Source organism: Paroedura picta, chromosome 2, assembly GCF_049243985.1.
Source record: "Paroedura picta isolate Pp20150507F chromosome 2, Ppicta_v3.0, whole genome shotgun sequence".
NCBI classification, from domain to species: Eukaryota; Metazoa; Chordata; class Lepidosauria; order Squamata; family Gekkonidae; genus Paroedura; species Paroedura picta.
Genome location: NC_135370.1, coordinates 104694334 through 104717679, shown reverse-complemented (window position 1 = coordinate 104717679; position 23346 = coordinate 104694334).

Below are 23346 nucleotides of genomic sequence, written 5' to 3'. Positions count from 1 at the left end.
ACATAAACAACAAATTTACAAGACATATAAAATAAAGGGCACCTTAAAATAGAATAGTTTACTATATAAAACTACAAAACATTAAAAGCAAGGGATTACAAAGGAACTCACAAAGATAAAACAGAACAGAACTGGGGCAAAATGTTTTGGATAAACACAGTGACTACAATCTCTCAGTGCTAAGAAAATTTAAGAAATAAGAAAAGCTTAATGAAACTTCATAAACTCTTGACCAAATAAGATCTGGCTACCCCCTATTAACCCCCTGAGGCATTTTTATATTCTTTACCTTCTCTCTGTGTGGGGTTGGAATTGGGCTTTTAATCCGCTGCCAATTTTTCTGGTTTTCTGGTTTTCTGGTTTTTATTGTTACTAATTGTTGGATTTTTTTCTTTTAGGGGATTTTATTGTGGGGTTTTATCTACTGTTAACTGCCACGAGCCTTTTTGGGAGTGGTGAGGTATAAATTAAATTATAAATAAAATAAATAAATAATAAAGCCAGCAATAAGGAACTTTTAGACTATAAAATAATTGATTTGTATTTAAAAGCTCAATCTCTTCATTCCAACTACCCTTTCCCTCTATGTAAAATAAAATCTTTTTGTTTGTTAGTTCATAGAATCATAAAGTTGGAAGGTACCTCCAATTCAAGAACTTACAACTAGTTGCCCACACACAGTGACCCCAATTTCATGCCCAAGTGATCCCTCCACTAAAAATCTCTAGAAACCAGTCTGGCCTGGAGTAAATTCACCTACTATCCAACAGTCGCAATTAACAATTCTCTGCATACGCAAGGAAGGGCCACAAGAGACAAACAGTGACATATCCTTTCCTGTCTACCCACTCACAATCTGCCTAAATTCATAAAATCAGCATTTCTGTCAGATGACTATCTAGCCTCTGCTTAAAAACTTGCAAAGGAGAACTCACCACCTCCCAAGGAAACCTGTTCCACTGAGGAACCGCTCTAACTTTCAGAAACTTCTTCCACAGGTTTAGCCAAAAATTCTTTTGAATTAATTTTAACCCATTGGTTCTGATCCAAACCTCTAGGATCCAAACCTCTAGGACAACAGAAAACAACTCTGTTCCATCTTCTATATAACAGCTCTTCAAGTATTTGAAAATGGGGATCATATCACCCTTTAGTTGTCTTCTCTCCAGGCTAGACAAACCAAGCTCCCTCAATCTTTCCTCATTTAATAAGTACCTCCTCTATTCATCCATCCATATAATTTATGAATATGTTAAACAACACAGGGCCCAGGACAGATCCCTGTGGCACTCCACTCATCACTGCTCTCCAAGAAGATGATGAACCACTTACATACACCCTTTGGGTGTGATCTGTCAACCATCTAGCAATAATCGAATCCATACTACATTTTACCAACTTGTCAACAAAAATATAATGTGGAACCTTATCAAAAGCCTTACTGAAATCAAGGTAAACAATGTCCGCAGCATTCCCATGATCTAGCAAGGCAATACATTGCTCAAGAAAAGAAATAAGGTTAGTCTGACATGACTTGTTCTTGAGAAAGTCATGCTGACTCTTAGTAATTACAGCCATCCACTCTAATTGTTAAAAATACCTCAGTGTCATTCAGACAAAATGGTTTAAGAAATGTTGGCTCCCCAAAAGTTCCTGGGCTGAGTAAAGCCAAGAAATCTGTGAACGACAGGGTGTGACAGTCAGCTTTATTTTGTATCAAAGAAACCATGCTACAGGGGCTGCTTGCAGTGCCCTTTGCATGGTGCTGTCCTCAAAGACTGATTGGAAGCTAAATTTGGCATGGAATGCTGTGGCTAAATGCCAACTGGAGTTGGTTGTAGGGCCCATATCACTTCAGTCTTATTCCATTTACACTGGAGTCCAGGCCCGCCAGCTCACATATGAACCTATCCAACTCTGCAGTCATCTTCAGAGGCCTTGCTTCATACTCTACCACTATCTAAGGCTACATGCCTGACAATCCAAGAAAAAGCCTTCTTAGTTATGGCACTGATACTTAAGAATATCCTTTCCAGGAATATTCATCTGTCTCCGTTGTTGTCCTCTGGACATAGGAGAAGACTTTTGGTTTTCTTTGGCATTCCCTCATGAAGTCTTACTAATTCTCATCCCTATTTTTGTGTTTGTATACCCATATGTATGTATATCTTTTATTTAATTGGTTTAAAATGTGCATATGTTTATATATAAACAAACATAATGTTTTAATGTTTACAATATTTAAATGTTCATCACCTAGGGGGCCTTGGCATGTATGGAAAAGCAGCAATTAAAAAAATGTTTGCTGCCTTGAGTTGAAGGAGATAAGGTGAGATAGAGACATGTAAAATAAACTGTATATAAGCAAGTACTATGTTTGTATATAACACAATATAATATTCTTGCTTGGAAGCCATACTAATTATGTTACACTGAGGAGAGGGATGCATTCCTTGGTTTCCCAGGAAGTCAAAAAAGCACAGAGGCTGTTTCAAGTCCCTGCATACTGCCCGAACCTAAACCTAGTTCTTCACAAGTTGAAAGAAAGAAAGAAAGAAAGGTCTTTCTCCTTCAGCTTCGGTTACCCTTCCACCTAAACATGATTCAAACAATGCATACATGAAGTGGACTGGATGTAATTTCATTACACTGGAACTGCACTGCAACACAATTCCAGCCTTTTATTTAAGAAATATATATATATACAAGATTCATTTCAACTTTGGAAGGGGGACTGGGAAAGGGGGTCGTGATGGAAGGTGATTGGGAGTTTATGCCATGTGATATTGCTTGACAAGCCCAAATAGAAGAAGAAGAAGAAGAAGAAGAAGAAGAAGAAGAAGAAGAAGAAGAAGAAGAAGAAGAAGAAGAAGAAGAAGAAGAAGAAGAGTTGGTTCTTATATGCAGCTTTTCTCTACCTGAAGGGGGCTCAAAGTGGCTTACTTCCCTTTCCTCTCCCCACAACAGACAATCTGTGAGGTGGGTGAGGCTGAGAGAGCCCTGATATCACTGCTCGGTCAGAACAGTTTTATCAGTGCCATGGCAAGCCCAAGGTCACGCAGCTGGCTGCATGTGGGGGAGTGCAGAATCGAACGCGGCGTGCCAGATTAGAAGTCCGCACTCCTAACCACTACACCAAACTGGAGCGGGAAGCCTGAGTTCCGGTCTACTGGCTTACTGGGCAGGAAGCAGAAATCTAGGGCAAAACAAAGGGAGACATGAGACAGAGACAGAGACTCCCATGAGGAAGCAGGAAATATTACAGTAACTGGGCATGGTATGAAAAGCAGGTAGCATCCATGTGGAAAAGGTCTGTCAGCACCTCTTCCATTGTCCTCTGTCATGTGGTCAAGATGGAGACTTATTCCTTTTGGGCTTGAGCCTCCCTGGCTCAAAGCCAAAAATAAGTATTTTCTTGGGCCCTGAGAATGTCTTTTGAGACTCCACCTGTCCTGGTGTTCCTGGCAAGAGGGGGGGAAATACTATCTACCCGTTAGGCTCTCTCAGTGTTTATCCTTTTTAAGGACAACACTCCAACAATGTGTAAAATGGTAGACCTCATGTTCATACTTCAGCCAGAGCCATTTATCTAACCAAGAGCTGGAGTACTCTGTGCCTGGAAGAGAGATGACTAATTCCCTGTAGTTTTTTCTTTTCCTTGTTATTATCAGCATTGAAGCTTTGGGAGAATGTGTAGACTTCAGCCCCAATTACTAAAATATCAAGATGGATTCTAGGGTAGAAGGCACTTCTTCACAGTAAAGCAGTGCAGTATATTCTCTGGTCTAGGTGTGCGGAATTCAAGCGGAAAGAGCAGGATCATTTTAGTATGATGCCTGAATACAAACCAGTCCAATACAAGAATCCATGGATGCAGCAGAAGGGTGCCTCGTGTTGATTTCAGATAGAGCAATCCCTACTAACTAGCATTAGTCTTACATTAACAATAGGACTAGGACAAATCTCTTTTTGTATGTAGTCAGCATTACTGGATTGCGATACTGTGATTAAGCCTTGTCATGAATCAGGTACTTAATCTATCATGCACTGTTATCTATTTACAAATGCCTCATTATCAACCCCCACATTGTTGTAGGATGCAGCTTGTATGTGTGTGTTTTTTAATTAAATGTCATATCTTATTCACAAATAGGTTTTAAGTAACTTCACTGTGAAATATTATGCCAGATAACAAACACATTAGTATGTTCCATCTCTGAATGAAGATACCAGATTTTTATTCAACTAGGCTTTATTTAAAAAGAGCTGATATGTGTCTGAATTCTAAGGGCAGGTTACTCTTTCCATGGCTTTTTTGTGTTGGTACTCATCAGTACTGGATACTAATACCTTTTCTTGTGGCCCTCCCAAGTCCTGATGCTGATGCACTGGCCTTCCCTTCAAAGCCAGAGAAAGAAAGAAGATGAAGTATGTTAGGGCAGGCATTAACAAAACCACGAGGGTGGGTGAGCAGGAATCTGAGTTTCCAATGCCAGGGTGGGTGAGCAGGAATCTGAGTTTCCAATGCCAGGGTGGGCACGGAAACCTGGGTACACTACTAAGTGAGCTGCTGTGGATGATTGACATGGACCCAGGTATGCAGGGACACGTGTACCCTGAGCCATCATACCTGTGATGGGTGGGAGGGAGACCTACCATTGCCAGTCTGACTGATTATGCATGAGGAGGAAAGGCCAGGCTGACAGCAGCATGGCAGTGGTGCTATTTCCCACTTATGCATAATGTTGCCACTAGCCTGGCCCCCTCCCAGACATGGCCCACTTTAGGGCCTTCGATGGCCCATGACAAGGGAATGATGATTTTTCAGTGTTCCCTTTTTTGCCATGGCCACCGTCAGTGGCCAGGCCAGGCCCATTCACAGAGGAAGAGTGGAAGGCCCATCTCCTTCCTGTGCTATGGTTGCTGGAAGAAGACCAAAAATGCCCTACTTGGCTCCGTGGTATTTCACAGTACCACAGAGTCGAATGGGGTTTTGTTTTGCTATTTTGCAGGAAGATGATCCCACCTTCTTGTAAAATAACCCCCCATCCCCCATACAGTACAATCTTTCCACTGTGGTTACATTCCCTGGGGGGATGTATTTTGGTGCATAGCTGGTCTGTCACCAAATGTGCCCCCCAAGTGTGGCTACTGTTGCGCGTCATAGGTCACTGTGAGTTGGGTGGGTTTATACCCATCTGCTCTCTTCCCTCTACCATTATGGTATGGAGATGAGCCAGATGATGACTAGCCAAGTGATGTTGGCCTCACCCTCTTTATACAACAGTAGAAAAGAGCAAGGGCCATTCCGCATGACTTAAATGTAGCCAAAGTCTTATCTTTTGTAAACACTATTAATTCAACGTTCCACATGACATCGTAAAAAACTGCAAAACTCCCGCCAAACTCCAGCAACAATCGGAATTTTATAGCGCTTTGGGGGAAATCCGGAAAAGTGGATTCCCCCTGAAAAAAACACTACACTTCTGAGCATAAGCTGCAACACATCAGCAAAATACATGTGCTTTCTCAAAATAGCGGTAGAAAGAATGTGCCTCCCTTGCTCTCGCCCCTGGCTTCCAGAGACGCGATGGCCATTTTCCCCCCTTAGACTGGCGAAAGTAATGAACAAGCGAGGCTTCTCCGGCTAAAGTCCCTTCACAGAAGTGCTTAACAGTAAAACAAAGCTCCCTTCTGTAATTGTTTTTAAAGTTTCCGAGCACAATACAGCCCCCTGTTCAACACTGCCCGTAATATCGGTCACAATCGCGTCCATGGGAGGGATTTTTTTTTTTACTTGAAGAGCGTGTAAATGATTAAGCGCCAGCTCCTACATCAGTGAAAAAGGTCTTTCTGAGACAATGATTGAACAAATATTCCTTGCGACTGATGTGTTTGGGTTAAAAAAAAACAACAGTTTTTAAAGGGAAGGGAGCTTTTTGGGAGCATGAACACAACAGTTCGTTGGCTGTTCAGTTTGATTGATGGCCAGGGGTGGGAAGAAGCGTGGAAAAAATATCACTTCCTTTGTTGCGATTCCAGTGATACCGGAAACCTGTGGGGAATGAATAGACTGCTACTGGGACTACAATATTCCACTAGAATTGAAGGTATGCAGAATTACGAAATTCCACTATTTAATATAGCATTTCTGCATACTGCAAACATTTAGCAACATTGGTCCTTGTGTGGAAAGGCCCCAAGAGTCCAGTAGGACCTTAGACTAACAAAATTTGTGGCAAGGAATGGGCTTTCATGAATCATCGCTCACTTCTTCAGGTATTGAAGTATTGCCTCTTTAAGAGGCTATTGCAGGCTATTGCAGTAGACCTCAGAGCAAGCAGTAGAGTAGGAGGGAGTCAGTGTTTCTCTTCTCAGTTTTCTTGCTAGCAGCCTGCAGGAGTGCTTAGCCTGCTTAGATTCTGCAGAACCCTGGAGCTCTAGAAACAACGTCAAGTTACCTGCCCTACAGTTACCGTTAATATCAAAATCACAAGATGTCATAGTCCCACTGTATACGGCACTGGTCAGACCACACCTGGAGTACTGTGTGCAGTTCTGGAGGCCTCACTTCAAGAAGGACGTAGATAAAATTGAAAGGGTACAGAGGAGAGCGATGAGGATGATCTGGATCCAAGGGACCAAGCCCTATGAAGATAGGTTGAGGGACTTGGGAATGTTCAGCCTCGAGAAAAGGAGGTTGAGAGGGGACGTGATAGCCCTCTTTAAGTATTTGAAAGCTTGTCATTTGGAGGAGGGCAGGATTCTTTTCCCAATGGCTGCAGAGGAAAGGACACTGTAATGGGTTTAAACTACAAGTACAACGATATAGGCTAGATATCAGGAAAAAAAATTCACAGAGCAGTTCAGCAGTGGAATAGGCTGCCTAAGGAGGTGGTGAGCTCCCTCTCACTGGCAGTCTTCAAGCAAAGGTTAGATACATACTTTTCTTGGATGCTTAGGGCTGATCCTGCGTTGAGCAGGGGGTTGGACTAGATGGCCTGTATGGCCCCTTCCAACTCTATGATTCTATCATTCTATGATTCTAATAAATAAGTCTTCAGCTCAAGGAAATGATGTGTTCGTTGTTGCTCCACTACCCAAAAAAGGATGATGAGGATGGGATCCTCTGGGTACTAAAACACCCAGAAAGCTATGGAATAAACCGAGACCAGACTAATTTGTTCCATGCCTTCAAGATTAGTACTGGCTCACTACAGAAATGGCTGCACTGGGCCATATCAAAGAATTTGATGTAAGTTAACCCACCTCTTGGGACTGTTATGCAGAAAGACTACCTTACTATGTTCATGCTAGTAAGATCGAGGGGGCAGAACAGAAGTGTACAATTTAATTGACGGTTTGTGGAGCAAAACTATTGCTGTTGCTCATTCTCTGATAGCACCTGCTGCACCGAGTACAAAAACTGATTATGAACTGATAGCTCTGTTGAATATACAGTTTTGCCAAACACCATCTGTTACTCTACAGAGGTTTTATTTTTTTATACGTGATCAGGGAGCCAGTGAAAATATAGCAGAGCTCCATCACCTTGCTCAACATTGTGAATTTGGGGGTTATTCAGGATTTTTTTTTTTTACAAGATCAACTTAACTGTGGCATTTAGAGTGTGGCCATCCAGCAAAGCCTTGTGTTCAAGGGCAACAGTGAACGCAGGTTCAGGAATGCTGATTGTCACACCTGCCAAGGAAAGGAGTTTGTCAGTCAAGGCCTAATCTCAGGGGGGGGGGGGGAGAAGGGAAAGGTAGGTGGCTTCAAACTTCCCATCATTTGGAGGGTTTCCCTGAGGAAGAAGAACCAACGTTTTACTCCATTCAGCATATTCATGTTGTTGAAGGGCATAGCCCCAAAATGAGTGCCACTGTAGAGATAAACGGTCAGAGGAATGAAATAGCAGTTGATGCTGGATCCACCATCACTGACAGCAACACATTTTCATAGCTATTCCAGGACCATTCTCCCAAGTTACTCAGAGCCAAATGTTGCTTTCATGAATACAATGGATAAGTTGTTCAGATCCCTGGAAGTAGATGTTTGCTATGGACCTGTCAAACAGATATTACCCTTTCTAATTACAAAAGGGATTCATAAAAGTCTGCTAGGAAGAAAACCATCCATGCTCTTGCGAATCATTGTTTAAGGAGTACATAGTTTCTGTCCAGCAGTACTGGTAGAACTGGCAGCTGAGTTCAGATGTTTATTGACTGAGGCACGAGGCACATCTGAAGGTCCACCAATGACATTTCAAATTGACCCTACCATAACACCTATTTATTTGAAGGCCTGGAAAGTTCCTTTTTCCATAAGACTAAAGATCAGTGAAGAATGTGATCAGCTTATTGCACAAAGAGTTCTAGATTCAGCAGCTCACATAATCTAGACCACTTCCATTGTAAAATTCTTTAAGCTGTAACTGGGGAGAATAATCTAGTGAGAGTCTGATTATCACAGGGCATGTAGAACACATCCCTGCTCTGGGACGACCTGGTTCTGGACTCCTCCCTCCCTGTCACAGACACATACTCCTGCAGATGCAGACAAAAGCTCCTCCCCCCATTACCCCCTTGCCTCTCCCCTTATCCCTCCATCTTGGTTCCTCCCCCCTCCTTCCCTCCAGACAGACAAGCAACACACTCTGACAGACTCCTTTCCCCTCCACTCCCCCCCTGCCTCTCCCACTTACCTCTCAGACAGACACACACACAGGCACATGCAACACACCTGGACAGACTCCTCCCCCCCACTCCCCCTGTGCCTCTCCCCCTTACCTCTCCTTCCTGTTCCTCCCCCCTCCCTCTTCCCTCTCTCTCTCACACACACACAAACACAAACCAGAAGGACTCCTCCCCCCACTTACCTTTTGCAGTAGCTAGCAGCTGGGGGTCCTTTGGGGCTCCAGCTGTGGCACAGCAGAGCACCCAGGGAGGCTCAGAGCAGTGAGTGCCTTCTGAGTGCTGCTGAGTGCCTTCTGAGACTGCTCCTACTCTCCAGAGTGTGGGAGCAGCCTTTGAAGACTGGCGGTGGCAGCAGAGCCAGAGCAATGAGAGGGCATCAAGGCTCGGCCTCAGTGCTTTGGTGCCACCAACACTACTTTGGGCCACCTACTAGCGTGCTTCCTGAGTCGGGACAATGGATGTCATATACCAGTAGATGGGTTCCATATCAAAAATGATTTATAAATACCTAAATAAATCCTCTTATACTTGCTTAAAATACATCCTAGACAACCTTGTTCTTTTAATATTTTGTAAATCCCAATTTTTTCCATTATTTGGTCCATTTTTAGAAGAAATGCTCATGTATTTACACAAGGTTTGGCTTTAGTTTAGAGTGAGATTGACTTGGTAGAAAGATTTCATAGAATCATAGAATTGGAAGGGGGCCATACATGCCATCTAATCCCTGTTCAATACACAATCAGCCTAAAACATTCATAACAAGTATCTGTACATCTGCTGCTTGAAGACTGCCAGTGAGGGGAGCTCACCAACTCCTTAGGTGCTGGTAAATTTATCTTTAGAATCAAGATGAAGGTTAAGGTCCCTAATTCTTCTCTGACCTGGATAGTATATTGTAGTGACAAGATGCCTTATTGTAGCATTATTTTTTTTCTTTTCCAGAGGTTGTTTCCACACAAAACCTTCCTAATTATTGTGCAGAAGCTGACTGAGAGTTAAAATTGCATTAAATATGCATTTCAGTGGCTTATGCTTAAACTTTGACATTCAGAGTTACGTGATACAGAACAAAATGAAAATACATGGGGAGTGGGTGGCTTATTTTCTTTTGGAGAGAGAAAAACAAGTATTTAAAAAGTGGTGGTGGGGAAATAGCCTAAGAGTACAATTTCTGTATATTACAGCAGGTGGTTAAGTTATTTAATAATGTCTTTCATGCATTCATTTTGGAAATTTCTCCCATTTATGCTCTCAACCTCTCAGTTTTATTACAGTACAAGTAAGTTAGGGTGTGGGAGGCAAACAAAGGCTGTCTTAGTGTCAAAAAGAATATTGGGTTATTGATCTGCAGATATGAGCAAATCAAATATGGGATTCCCTTCTCATTAAAAAATGCAGAACTTTTCAAGAAACCTTGAAAAGTCCACATAAGTGGGGTTTTGTTGTGTGGGTGTGAAGCCAACCATTACATTTTATGCACTGTTCCCAAGAGCAGAATGCAGATGTAAACATCGATCACAAGAGAGAACGCTGCCTTTTACTTTCTGCATGGACTTTAACTTCAGTGCCTTCATAGACATGGAAACATTTTGTAGTTTTGGCAAATGGAATTATTACCTTGTCTTTTATATCTCTTAAAAGACCATTCTCTACATATACACTGTTTTGTGGCAATATATACTGGGGGGAGGGGGATCAATTGTTATCATCCCATAGATGACTATTTAATGTTTTCCCCAATTTTACAGGGAAACAATAGAGATATGTTAGTCCTATCAGTTTCACTGGTCACTTGTCATGAAGGTTATTGTTTTCATTATATACTTTTAAAGCACATTTCAAAGCTACATGACAGGTTACTTGGCTGCTACACATAAAATCATCCAAGTGGCATTTGTCTGCTGAAAGTTCCCAGAAGGCTGCAAATCAAAGTGGATACAGGCAAAGAATTAGTGAGGAGCTGGAGGAGGAGTTTCAAAAGAAAGTAGCTAAAATTTAAGCATCTTCTACTCTCCATCTTCCAAGAGTCCCCACCAGGGAATATTTTGCAATGGAGAATGAATCATAAAATCATAGAGTTGGAAGGGGCCGTACAGGCCATCTAGTCCAGCCCCCTGCTCAACGCAGGATCAGCCCAAAGCATCCTAAAGCATCCAAGAAAAGTGTGTATCCAACCTTTGCTTGAAGACTGCCAGTGAGGGGGAGCTCACCACCTCTTTGGGCAGCCTATTCCACTGCTGAACTACTTTGACTGTGAAATTTCCCCCCCTGATATCTACCCTATATCGTTGTACTTGTAGTTTAAACCCATTACTGCGTGTCCTTTCCTCTGCAGCCAGTGGGAACAGCATCCTGCCCTCCTCCCAATGACAACCTTTCAGATACTTAAAGAGGGCTATCATGTCCCCTCTCAACCTCCTTTTCTCAAGGCTGAACATTCCCAAGTCCCTCAACCTATCTTCATAGGGCTTGGTCCCTTGGCCCCAGATCATCCTCGTCGTTCTCCTCTGTACCCTTTCAATTTATCTACGTCCTTCTTGAAGTGAGGCCTCCAGAACTGCACACAGTACTCCAGGTGTGGCCTGACCAGTGCCGTATACAATGGGACTATGACATCTTGTGATTTTGATGTGATGCCCCTGTTGATACAGCCCAAAATGGCATTCGCCTTTTTTACCACTGCATCACACTGCCTTCTCATGTTTAGTTTACAATCCACAAGTACCTCAAGGTCTCGTTCACACACAGTGTTACCTACAAGCTTATCCCCCATCCTGTAGGTATGCTTTTCACTTTTCTGACCCAGATGCAGAACTTTACACTTATCTTTATTAAATTGCATCTTGTTCTCATTTGCCCATTTTTCCATTGTGTTCAGATCTCGTTGAACTCTGTCTCTATCTTCCGGAGTATTTGCCAGTCCTCCCAATTTGGTGTCATCTGCAAACCTGATGAGTAGTCCCTCCACCCCCTCATCTAGATCATTAATAAATATGTTAAAAAGTACCGGGCCGAGCACCGAGCCCTGGGGTACCCGCTACTCACCTCTCTCCAGTATGATGAAACACCATTGACAACAACTCTTTGAGTGCAGTTCTCTAACCAATTCCCTATCCACTTAACTATCTGAAAATCCAGATTGCAGTCCTTCAATATATCCATCAGAACATCATGGGGTACCTTATCAAAAGCTTTACTAAAATCCAAGTAAACGACAACAACCAAATTTCCATGATCCAGCAAACCTGTCACTTGGTCAAAAAAGGAAACCAGGATGGTCTGACAGGACCTGTTGGAGACAAATCCATGCTGACTTCCTTGGATCACCAAATTGTCCTCCAGATGTTTACAGATCGCTCCCTTTAATATCTGCTCCATTATCTTACCCACAACATAGGTCAGACTCACTGGTCTGTAGTTTCCCGGGTCATCCTTCTTCCCTTTTTTGAAGATAGGAATAACGTTTGCTCTTTTCCAGTCCTCCCGAACATCTCCAGTCCTTAAAGAGGTCCCGAAGATGATGGACAAGGGTTGTGCAAGTTCTCTGGAAAGTTCTTTGAGCACTTTTGGGTGCATTTCATCCAGCCTAGGGGATTTGAACTCATCCAGTGCAGCTAAATGCCTCTCGACAATCTCTCTATGTTAACCTGCCACTCAGACACTATCCTTTGGCTACTGCCATCTCTAGATGTGCCTAAACCCTTTGACCTGTGGGAAAAACAGATGTAAAATAGGTGCTGGGCCTTTCTGCTTTCACACCCAACAGTGGGCCTATTGCCTCCTTTACTTTACATTTGCTCCTCACATAACTGAAAAATCTCTTTTGTTACAGTGGGCTTCCCTGGCCAATGGACTGTCAAACTATTTCTTCATGCAGTTGTAGAACTGAAATGTACTCTTTCAAATCAAATGTGACCTTATAATTCCATCATTTTGGTAATACCCCTGTGAGGCAAGTGTTGTTCTTTATGGATGAGTCAGAATATTCAGTCTTTCAAATGTGGAAAATCCTCCCAAATCATTGTTCCCTTTATGCTCATTTATTTATTTAATAGCAAGAAAGCAACCAGGAATGAAATGGGTCCTAGGACCCATGGGACACCAGCAGGCGCAGATCACTCTTTCTCTCTGTGTCTCTCTCTCCCCGTCGCAGCAAGAGCCATAGGAGGTAATCAGGGCTGTTTGTAGCAGGGACTGAGGGTTTGTTTGGGTGGCTCACTCTCTCTCCCTCCCTCACAGAAGGAGCCATAGCAGGTAATCAGGGCTCATTTGCAGTTTGGCAGGCCTCTCTGTGTCTCTCTCTCTCACGCTGGCTCCTGCAGCATCTGAGAACAAAGTGGCTAGCGTCCAGGGAGGGAGGGAGGGAGGGAGCTGTAGGTGCAGGGCCAATCAGTAAAGCTGGCTGCACCCTGATTGGTCCTATTCCAACTCGGACACCCCGAACCGTTCCACCCCCCCGGGTTTCAGAAATATTAAGAGGAGGAGCAATAGATAAGGATAATTAGATTTCTATACTACTCCCCTTGGCACCCCTGGCTCACGTTGGTTCACAGAATTTAAAATACATATCAAGTTGTGAGAAACAGATTGTCACAAAAGATGTATGTGGAAACATCAAACATAGCAGAGGGACTAGTGAAATATGAGCTCATTTACTGCAAGAAAGAATTAGGATTTGGTTTTGTCACAGGACTGAAAGTAAATTCCTTTGTGCTAGGTGGGGTAGGTTGGCGTCTGTAAAAATCTCCATGATGGAGGAAGCTTTCCAGCTTCTGTTTCATGATAAGATCCATTGTTGAAATTTATGTGGTGCAGAGGTAGAGTAGTACAAATGAATCATAAGCAGGGATCAGTTCAGAGAAGCAAGTCATGTAAATGACCCCCTTAACACTGGAAAGCAACACCAAGTCTTGGATAATTGAGCCTGCTCAGGTGCACCCCCTCCTCCCACCACTTTTAGGGTTGCCAGCTTCTGCCTGGGAAGTACCAGGAGATTTTGTGTGTCTGTGGGGGGGGGGGGGCTGAGGAGGGAAAAGTTTAGAAGAGGCACTTCAATGGTGTACAATACCATCCTCAGGCTCAATACCATCCTCAACCCTAAAAGTGGTGGGTGTTTTCTCTTGTTCCCCTGGAGGAATTGGTGGACTCGATGGCAATGTAAGCTTGTCTCTGCGCTAAGAAAAGCTCAGCAGGAGAGGGAAGTGGCTGCTGCCGCCAAGCCAGACAGCTGTGTTTTCTTCTCTCCTCTTCTTCATCTCCTCACAGAACTCCTTGACCATGATGTCTTAAAGAGGCAGAAAAATAAATAAAAGTAACATCCTGGATAAAATGAGCACCCTTCAAGTATTCAAAAGGCTGACATAGAGGATGGAACAGAGTTGTTCTCTCTTGCCCTAGAGGGTCAGACCAGAACAAATGGGATGAAAAAAAATTCCATCTAAACATCCAGAAGAAGTTCCTGACAGTTAGAGTGGTTTCTCAGTGGAACAGGCTTCCTCGGGAGGTGGTGGGTTCTCCATCTTTGGAGATTTTTAAAGAGGCTGGATAGCCATCTGTCAGAGAGGCTGATTCTGTGAAGGTTCAAGGGGGTGGCAAGTTACATAGAATGAGTGATAGGGTTGTGACCAGAGTAAGGTGACCAGAAATCTGTGGTCACAAGGTGGGATGCACTGTGGCGGCAGCGACAGGTAGGCCCTCCCTTCCCCCCTCCCGCCATGGGACAGAAGGGAAATGCCAAGGGACATGGGGCAAATGCCCCCAAAGCGGGACAGTCCCATCAAAGGCGGGACAGATGGTCAACCTAGTCCAGAGGTCCCTTTCAACTCTATGATTCTATGATTCTTAAAAATATTTAGTTTTCTGGACAAAAGCCCACTTCATCAGATGTATGAAATGTTATCCTCAGGTTCCCTATATATGTCCACACACAAACAAGCAGTGGAGCCTGATATTCATGAAATGTTTCTCTGTGACACTTCTATGCACAATTTGCCTATGCACAGGCAAGTTTTTGTGTGGCACAGAATTGTTCTGCCATCTTGATTCTGTCCCACCAGCAGGCACCTCTCTTACACATTTTTATGGCTCTCCCTGGCAGGAGGAGTTACTCCTATGCAAAGAAAAGATGGGCTAAAGGGCCCCAGTGGAGCCTCTGGGAGAGGCAAGGGCACCACAGTCTTGCCAGAACCTATGTTTGGGACCCCTTCATTGGGTCTGTGTTTGCTGTCAAGGCACAGCCAATTAATGATGACCACAGAAAGGGGCATTCAAGGCAAGTGTGATGGGACAGTTTTGCTCTGACCTTTCTCTGCAAAGCCCTCTCAGGTGGCCCCCCAACCGTATCCCCATCCTTTTTAGTTTTCCAGATATGACCAGAGAGCCAGCATGGTGTATTGGTTAAGAGTGGTGGTCTCTAACCTGGAGAGCTAGGTTTCCCCCCTCCTCCACATGCAGGCAGCTGGGTGACTTTGGCCTAGTCACAGGTCTCTTAAGGCTGTTCTCTCAGAGCAGTCCTGTGAGAGCTCTCTCAGCCACACCTTCCTCACAGGACATCTGTTATGGGGAGAGGAAGGGAAGGCAGTTCTAAGAAGTTTTGTGTCTTCTTTAGCTAATAAAAACTGGGTATAAAACCTAACTCTTCTTCTCTTCAGATCCAGCTATGGTATGACATTCCATATCTGGGTTCCAGTTTGGTGTAGTGGTTAGGAGTGCAGACTTCTAATCTGGCATGCCAGGTTCGATTCTGCACTCCCCCACATGCAACCAGCTGGGTGACCTTGGGCTCACCATGGCACTGATAAAACTGTTCTGACCGGGCAGTGATATCAGGGCTCTCTCAGCCTCACCCACCCCACAGGGTGTCTGTTGTGGGGAGAGGAAAGGGAAGGCGACTGTAAGCCGCTTTGAGCCTCCTTCGGGTAGGGAAAAGCGGCATATAAGAACCATCTCTTCTTCTTCTTCTTCTTCTTCTTCTTCTTCATTACCCTTCTTTCAGTTTTTGCAGGGACAGGTGCTGCTCCCCCTTTCTGGTACCCTCTGTTCCCTGCTCCCCCACTGCCATTTAGTGACTCATCTACCCACATACCTTGTGGCTCTTTCCAGAGCCTCTTGGCCAAGCAGATCTGGTGGTATCCGGCCTTTTATCTATCCAGATGAGGAGACAGAAAAATATCCCGGGGGAAGGAGTTCCAAAGATAATGATACTACAACCAAGAAAGCCCTTTCTTGAGTAGCCAGCTGCCTAGCCTCAGATGGTAGGGACAATTGAGGCAGGACCTCTGAAGATGACCAGAATGAATGGGTAGGTTTGTAGTATCAAATAACGGGGGCCTCTGAAGCAAGACCCCTAAAAATGACTGCTAAAAAATAGAGGAATTGGTAGAAATCTTTTGAAAAATAATGTATGGCAATTTATGGAAATCTTTTGAAAAATATGTTTTTCATAGTGCACAATGGGAGGACATTAAGAGGGACAATAGAGGAAGAGAAGAAGTCAGATGACAGGACCATATTCTAAAGTTAGTAGATGTTGCTACCCATGAAAACTGTACTTCAGTTAATGTAGTGGGTACTGGTACAAAAAAGTATGGAATACTATTCTGAGGATTATTCAGCAGATAAATACACAAATCCCCATGCAGAGAGTGGGGCTGTGATTCAGTGACAAAGCACATACTGAATTAAATCAATGTGGGAACTCATATTTGAGTTGACATTGGATGATATGAAAGTTTTGTGATGTTAAAATTTTGAGGGCTTGTTATCTACAAGCCATAATCACATGATATTATACTTAACCGATAAACATATATATGTGATCGTGTGTACTACTGAAGGCCAGAAAAACTGAACAGAGTCCTTAGCAACTTGCTTATTTGAATAGCAAAATACAAATATTTGAAGATTTTAGTAGCTATAATGAGGATTGTGTGTATGTAATTGCAGCCAACTTATGGCAATGCCAACAAGGGACTTTCAAAGCAAATGTCTTTCATGCAAAAAACAAAAAACAAAACAGCTAAATGATTCTGGAAGGAAATACAAGGAAGAATAGAATTTACTATGGACCCTAAGAATATGCTATGGGGAATATTACCTAACAAGCTACCAAAGGTATTGAAAGAGGTATCTGAATATATGATGAATGCCACTAAAACATTTTTAAAAAGGTGGGGGAACCTTGTAGAGTGTAGCATGTAATTATCACCCTTTAAGGAAGGCCGAAAGCATGGTTGTTCAGCCACCTAATATTGTAGGCCATTTCATACAACTCACAGTGTCTTGGGACCTCAAACACTTCATAACATATTCTGCCCATAGTTTCAATTTATATTTTGTTTAAAACCTTATAGTAAAAGAGGTCTTCCACGATTTTTAAAGGCAAATCAACAAATGATATGGGATTTTGAGACAAGAACCTTATGGTCTAGTTTACTGCTTAGCACCATAATTTCTGGTGACATGAATCCACTCAACCCTGGAGCAGCTGCAGCTACTCTAGATTATCTTTCTAACCCCCCTGCAATATGTTTCACCACATGATGTATTTACAAATGTAGTACAGTCAAGGATCATAAAAGCAATTTTCCTTCCTTCCTGTTCTCCAACTGCTGTATATTTGTGCCTGTGTGTGTGTATTTGTGAGCCTGCATAATTCTATCCCCATGAATTTTAGCAGCACCTTTTCAAATCCCTTTTGCTTGATGTGTCATCTGCCAATGAGTCAAGCTTGTTATGCTGCAGCACTCCAAATAAGAATAGGCCATCATTGTTGAAAAGTTTGAAAAGGAACACTTTGTCATTTTTAACTGGGCGAAAGAAATCTGTTCTATTGTGGGTGTCATGGACATTTTCAATAAAGGAAGATGGAACTCCTCATACCTGTACTCCTCTCGTGTTCATGTTTGTGTTCTAATTGTTGATAGCTCTGCCTTGGCCTTCAAAAAACTCTTTTGTTCATGTGTATTAGGAATCTGGAATAATTCTACTAAGGATGTTATTATAAGGGGTCAGAAGCGATGCATGAAAGCATTCATTTAGGGAGGAAATCATCCTTAGTTTGAAAATTAAATTCATGTTCCATTGATTTTTAAAAAAAATGCCTCTTTTAATGGTTGGTTGTCAGTATGACAAATTTAAAAGAGAATGGCTGGGTAGGCAATAACAGATTTCCACAGCATAAGCCCTTTCTCTATTCCTTTACTCCATAGCTTACTACTGTTCCAGTTTCTTTGCCAATCAAGACACCACTTAAAATTCAACAGGTAGAGTTCCCTACTCTGCTGTAACATTCTGATGGAAATGGCTTCACTGGTTAAACTTAAGTGCTTCACACAGGTGTTAAATACACAAGAGCCCAGTGAAGAAAAGAGGCAGCTGTGTGGGACCCCTGTGTACTCTTTGTTTTTGCATTTGTTTTTGCAGTTGCCAGCTGTAACACAAAAGCCATTTTAAATTACTCTTGTGCACTGATCTAGTCTCTGCTAATGAACAGTGACTACTAGCAATCATACAGTAGGAAAGAAAGAAGGGCAAAATCTCAGACAAAGGAATAGCAGAATTCAGGGGTACAGGGGGGGAAAAAACACCTGCCTCCTGCATGAAAAGAACCTGTGTGTTTCAGAAGGGGTATCTCAGATCTCAAAAACAGAAATACATCCAGGATAATCCGAAGCTGGTTACATCCAAATGATATTCCTTGACAGACCCCTGCAAAACAATCATTGCTTGCAATATTAACCAGGCTGGAACAAAATGAATGGTTTTGCCTATGAGTTTGCCTTCCTGGATTTTTTGAGTTATTATGGGAAAAAAAAAATTGTTACCATCCTATCTTTCAAGAATGATACACTAGAGTTTGCTTACACTTGCTACTACAGACATACAGCACAACATCCCAAATATTTTACGATAGACGAAGATAACAAACGTATGCTGCAAATGTTTTGAGTGTCTATTGAAGTACAGTGACTGACTTAGAAGCAGTCACAGAGAAGATGCGTCAGTTTCCTTCCAGAGGTTTCAGTCTCATGCAGGGCACCCAGGCAAAGGATCTGAAATAATAATCTCCTTCTGCTGAGATGCAGAAAGGGTTAAGGATGGTACAACTGCATTTTGTTGCTATGTGTAGCTGGGATAAAAATGCACCCCCTTTAATAGGTGAAAGGTGGTCTGAGCCAAAACGCACATGCTGACGTCCAAGTATCCCCAGAGAATCAATGATGGGTTTTTGTGTGATCAATGTAATATTCCACAGCTAAATTTAGGGACTATGCATCTTATGAAAATGGCACCTCACCATGACTAATTAGCAATAAAAAACCTGTGGTTGTCTACAGGTTTAATTATTGGATCTCCAAGGTTTTGATTAAATTAAATCTCTTTACCTAAGGACAAAAAATATATAAAAGAAATATATCTCGGATGCTGCTTATTCACAAGGGATTCTGTTCCTTTTCCCACTAAAGCTGGTAAGATCATACCATCTTTGCTGCTAAAAGAAATACAATGAGAGACAGCTTGCAAATAAATCTGCTCCGTTGTGTGTGCGTATACGATCTGGCTATTACAAAGCCCTCTTCTAACCTTTCTGTATTGGAATATTAAAGATGCTTCATTTGTATAAAGAATAACTGAAGCCCCTTTAAAAATAAAGCAAACTGAAATGCAGAAAATACATTTATAAAACTTTAGCTAATTACTCATGTTTGTTCTCATCAGTAGTGTTGATCAGCAATTGAATTAACCCAGTGAATTAAGTCTGTATTTGCATGATGAGATTATTAGATTTTGGGGAACAGTGCTGGAGAGTGGTGAGTAAAAAACGAATAAGGGTATCACTGTGGGGAGATGTGGCCACTGAACACAAAATGCCTGGGGGAACAAAAGACTGTCAGGGTGGGAACTATATCAGATGCCCACCAGAAGCACAGGGGATAAGAATCCAGATCCTTCGCCGTAGAATGGTACATTTTGGCTTGATGCATCTTTCTGCAGCTCTGCATAGCAAAAAGAGGCATGCTGGGATTTATTTTCCTGCTACAAAATTATAGTCATAGGGAACTGTCTCCTGTCACCATAAGCAATATGCGGAAATTGAAAGTCACTTATACAGCATATAATTTAACTTATCTGATGATCGTAGGTGTGGTGTCAACAGTGCTCAGCATTGCCCCTGTTCTGCCAAGTTTGCATGGTATGCCACCAAACCTGGTTGTCAACAGCCACGATATTATGGGGTGCTTGTTGATTGCTGAAACTAGGATTAGACTGGCCTAATTCAGCAGGCAAATTAGGCAGAAACTTATGGGTTTTCCAAATCAAAGTGGACAGCAAAAGGCACTTACTTATTATATTACTTTTAGTATAAAATATATATCTGTGTTTTCCTACATTCTGATTCAAAACCATGTCCTGAATCTCAGAGCTGTCTTTCTTTGGTGGTAGTTCTTAGGTGTGGGTCTGATACCACTTTCATATTAAAGAACTACAAATTCTGTTTCTTTTGTTTTGTTCTTTTTGTGGGGTGGGGGACTGAACCATAGTGTAGCAGAATGATTGTCCTGGTCATTATATGATTACTGTATATTTTTAATACAAAAGGCCTAATAACATCTATTGAAGATTCAGAAATCCTTTCAGTCTAATGCAAACCTGTACAGTTTGTGAATCACAAAGCTAAACATAGCTGAACTGAACCCAACGGTTCTGTATGGCAGCCTAATAGGAACCTTGATAAAAATTTTCCTTTCTCAGTGCAAAAATGTACTGAAGCACTTGGCAATTTCCAAATGCAATACAATGCTAGGGATGCAATATCAGGTCTACTTTACCACTAACACCACTTTCTTAGTTCTGTAAAAATAAACAATGGATGCTTACAGACCACCTTATACCAAAAGCCTCTTCTTTTAATTTTATTTGAGACAATGAGACTGTAATGTGATGTAACTAAATATGTAAGGCAATTTTGAATCTAAATCTATGTTCTCAGGACTGGCTAACATACTCATCAGAAGCACATGTGAGGAGGAAACAAAGCATGATTCTTTCATTTTCCTTTAAGCCTGGTTGACACCCTTTACACCCCATACCTGATACTGTCCCTGTGACTCCTGCTCAAGTAAATGCATAGACCTTCTGCCCTTTCAGAGAATTACTAGTACTTTTGTTGGCAATCATGTAAACAGATCTGAAACTAGTATAAATTTATAGCATATACTATGTATGCCTGAGGCATGAGGTAACCAGTGACCCAGTTCTGACATAATCCCACCAAGATTGAATTTCTCTTGGCAAAGGGTACAACAGCAGAATACAGTTATTTTAAAAACCTAGCTATTTGAACTGTTCCCATGTCAGTGTAATTCTATAAAAATAGCATTCTTGTTTATTTAAATGTCTGTGTTTTGCACATAGTTGAAGTTGTACTAGTTATTTTAAGCTTTAAAGACTTAAAGTGACCAGTATGTGTCAGAAAATCCGAATCTCTCTTTTTTTTATTTCATTAGTCTATTTGTATTTTGGGGTCCCATGTTTTTATTTATGCAAGAAGAAGCAGAATATATATAGCAGGATTCATTGTTAATTATCCTGATATATATAACTGGAAATCTCAACATATATATTTATGTGTACCGTGTATAGTAATCCTGGATTCTAAGGACATTATTGCCTTTTCATTGCTTTATTCAAATGCCATGAACATTCAAATAAAGAAAATACAACTTTCTCTACCTCCTGCAGAACAGTATCCATTATTAGTTTTTCCCTACAGGCATGTTCACTCTGAAGCTTGTAAGGAATCAAGCAAGCTCTTGACACAATCTGTTGTTCCTCATTTGGAGCAGTTTAAGCAATCTGATATATATTTAACTACTGATCACTGATTGTTTCCATTAGCAAATCAGACCAGATTTGGACAAAGGCCAGTGAACAGAATAAACATACAACATTAACATACAACAGATAAAAAGACAAAAATGTGTGTATAGAAAAACATTAAAATTATATATTGTGATTGAATAAGGCTAAAACCCAAAATTTTGCAACATCATTTGAAAATGTCTTAATCCTGTCTTCCAATAAAAATCTTAGCAGGGGCTTAAAAAAAGATAGGGAAGGCATTATCAGTTCATTCCTCTCTGCCTCATACAGCATATTATGAAACAAAAAATGGGAAGTTATCTCCAGAACATCTGCACAAAAACAGTTTCTTGAGTATAAAGGCTGGTGATGATACTTCCCATACAATACTGCTGATAGGAGGGCATCCTAGAGAAAGTCCATCTATGATCTGGAGTTTTAATATTCAATAGATGAGGCACAATGGTGCTATTTAGCCATGATTTTAGGATAAAGTAAGGAGCTGGTAATAAATGTTTCATAAACGCACCTGAGTCTTCAGTGAGGGGGCCTTTTGCAACCACTGGGAGCAGAGCACCGAAGAGGATACAGAGCCCACGCGTGCAACTCCCAGTCCCGGTGAGCAAAGCGGCCAGGTTAAGTCATGTGACCGCAGCTGAGGGTGGGGCAAGGCAGCCGCCCTTCTGTGGGCTGCTGAAATAAACTCGTCCACTTTCCCCTATCAGCGGTTGGCGTGGCAGCAACAACTCACTGATCGTCCGGCCTATGAGCACAAGTGCGCAAGGGCCATTGAGGGCCTATGCAAGCAGGTAGCAGTAGTGGGCTGCGCCAAAAGCTTTTTTTTTTTTTTTTAAGGGCCATTAGACCCTTGATGCTCAAGGAAAAAGAGCTGTTTAATTATTAAACAAAATACAGAGTGCATGGTGTAGCCTTCTGATGTCCCCCCAAAAGAGTGCAAAGAGGGAAGGAGCCAGAAAGACGTCCCAAGGGAAAACTGCCATGAGATTGCTGGCAGAACACGTGCTCTTAGGAGAAGGACAGGGCATTGGCCAAATCCCTGCTGCAATGGCTGGCTCATTGATGCCCTTGACTTTGACTTTGCCTTCCTCTCGCTATGGGACTAGGGGGGCCAGGTGCAGGGCAGTAGCAACTGCTTCCATGGCAGGGGAAATTAAAGGGCCTAGTCTTTGACCCAGGATTATTCCCCAGAGCAACATATAACCCAGGGGGGGGGCAAGGGAGAAACAGCTAATGAGGCATTGGTGTCAGATGCCACTTAATCCCCCCCTCCATCAGTGACGCAGTGGCAGGAGGTACAACCATTAGCTGAACATTCTCAGCTACTCAGCCCACCTAATGGAGGAGCACAGCCAGCCTTTACATGGCCAGCCTCTGCAATGTTAGAGAGCCAGTATCCTTTGATATACGGGTGGCAAGGGGTGGGGGCAACTTGGACCAGGTTACCAGCAGCCACTGGTTACCAGCAGTGGCAGGATGCAGCTCAGCCAGCACCCTATCATGGGGAGCAACTTGGGCAGCCTTCAACAAACAATACCTACACTCAGCAATATCAGGGTGAAGGTATTGGGGGAACTGGGAGCTAGGACAAATCAGCTGGTGGACCCTTGGGCATGGTGAGGATGTAGCTATCAAGTGCCTGGAACCTAGATCCAAGGTGAACAAAGGGGTGGAGAATATAGGAAATTTTGGCTAGCACCTCCAGTGGCCCAGCCAAGTGGGATGGGGCTTTTATCCCATGTAGGTGCAGAGAGAGTGCAGGGGG